The sequence below is a fragment of the Scyliorhinus canicula genome, chromosome 5 (genome assembly GCF_902713615.1).
Source record: "Scyliorhinus canicula chromosome 5, sScyCan1.1, whole genome shotgun sequence".
NCBI classification, from domain to species: domain Eukaryota; kingdom Metazoa; phylum Chordata; class Chondrichthyes; order Carcharhiniformes; family Scyliorhinidae; genus Scyliorhinus; species Scyliorhinus canicula.
In genome coordinates, this window is record NC_052150.1 from 140,870,921 (window position 1) to 140,872,936 (window position 2,016).

At 46.9% G+C, this 2,016-nt stretch overlaps 1 non-coding gene across 1 annotated transcript; it reads right to left on the minus strand.

The window, feature by feature from the left end:
• Positions 1-461: 461 nt before the first annotated feature.
• On the minus strand, positions 462-622 carry LOC119966697. Its single transcript, XR_005460815.1, has one exon. It is a non-coding gene; the product is annotated as a U1 spliceosomal RNA (small nuclear RNA).
• Positions 623-2,016: the final 1,394 nt, after the last annotated feature.

Here is a 2,016-nt window from a genome sequence, read left to right on the forward strand (position 1 = left end):
CAATTCTCTCTAGCTTGGTCAAAGATTCATCCAGACTCAAAATGTTAGCTCACTTCTCTCTCCACATTTTACTTATAGTTAGGCATGAATTTATTGATCTTAATGAATGGGAACTTTTGAAGGCATCAACACAGCTGTGGCAGAACTGAATAGCACGTGCCTATGATGATGGGTGTATCAACCAAACAGTCTAAACTAGCAATAAATTGCATTCAATAAACCAACAGTGACATTATTAGCTTGACGTCTTGTGATTGGGATTGAGATGGAATTAATACAACTGCTTCTTTGCACTGGATGACCAGTAAGATTTGGGCAGACCAAAGAGCATCTTTTGCTGGGTTGATGGTCCTCCAGCTGTGATCAATGTCTGCAGGAAGGCACAGGAGGGAAATATTGTGCTGCACTCATGTAGCAGAAGACAGAGCAGGATGGTGAAATTCTACTTTTTGGTTTGTAATCAGGGGAGTGCCCAATTGCAGTCTCCCACTACCACAGATTTTACAGCAGAGTATCCTGCATTTGGGGACATTGCAGTGTCAGTACAGCCGAAGTTCAATGGCCTAGCCTCATTCTGGGAAAACCTTTGCTTCCAAAAAATATTCTTCAGTCATAGAATTTGTAAAAGTACATTGCAAACATTTCAACTTGAAAATTACAGGAAGTGCAATAAAATGCAACTTTTTTCTCACTATGGACAAGATTTATGTGGTACCTTCCAGTCTATAATCAGGACTTCTTATGTAAATTGCATGTGTCCTTGTCCTCAGTGATTTTTCTTCATTGATAATAAATTTTAGCTGTAAGCTTTATGAAGATTTTAAAATAAGGTTATTTATTGTCACACACTTACCCCAGATGTTTGAACGCAATGTCTCATGAACACCTCTGTTTCACACTATCACACATGTAAAGAATAGATACAGATGAAGTTAAAGCTGTAATGATAAAAAGTGGAATGTATAACTCTTATCAGCTTCTTGGCTGGGTTGATACTTGATGCACAATCAATTGCACAAAGACTTGAGTTGGATACAACTGAGGCTTTATTGCTCCAAGATGTGTGGCCTCCCACAGCAGCTGGCGAAATGGCTGCAGCATGGAGGACACACATATTTATACTCCGCCTGCTGGGCGGAGCCAGCAGGCAGGGACTACCAACGTACCTGTGGTATAGGTCCTACCATACATCACCTAATAGAGGTGCAACAGTGGTTTACCACATTCACCCCCTGTTAGAATTGAGTCCGGCGGGAGTGGTGGAGAACTAGATACAACAAATGGTTTTCATTTTACATTTACATTTGCAATATTTGATAGATAGAAAAAAATGTATTTTGAAGTCCAGTGGACTCGTTAGAGGTTTAACCGGTCCGGGGCCGTGATGTGCCGCTGGGAGCGACGTAGTAGTGGCGGCGATGCCGATGCTGGTCTGATGTCCGGAGCCTCCGGGAGCGTGCCGAAATCCTCTTCATCCTCGGGTGTGGGCAGGGTGAGGACGGATGGTCCCGGGGGGGATTGCTGCTGGGAGCGCCGGGGGAGGGTGGTGCCGGGTCGGCGGGGTGTGTGTGTGTGTGACCTGCTGGTGCCAGGTCCCTGAGTATCTTGGCGGCCGTCGGGGTACACCACGTAGACATACTGGAGGTTTGCATGGAGCAATTGCACCCTTTCCACCAACGGGTCCACCTTGTGGAGTTGGACATGCCTATGGAGAAGGACGGGTCCTGGAGCAAAGAGTCAAGTCGGGAGCGAAACCCCGGATGTGGACTTCCTGGGGAAGGCAAAAAGACGTTCATGGGGTGTGTTGTTAGTGGCGGTGCACAGTAGTGACGAAATGGAGTGTAGTGCATCAGGGAGGACCTCCTGCCAGCGGGAGGCTGGGAGGTTCCTGGACCGTAGGGCCAGTTGGACGGCCCTCCATACCATCCCATTCTCCCTCTCTACCTGTTCATTTCCCCGGGGGTTGTAGCTTGTCATTCTGCTGGAGGCGATACCCCTGCTGAGCAGGAACTGATG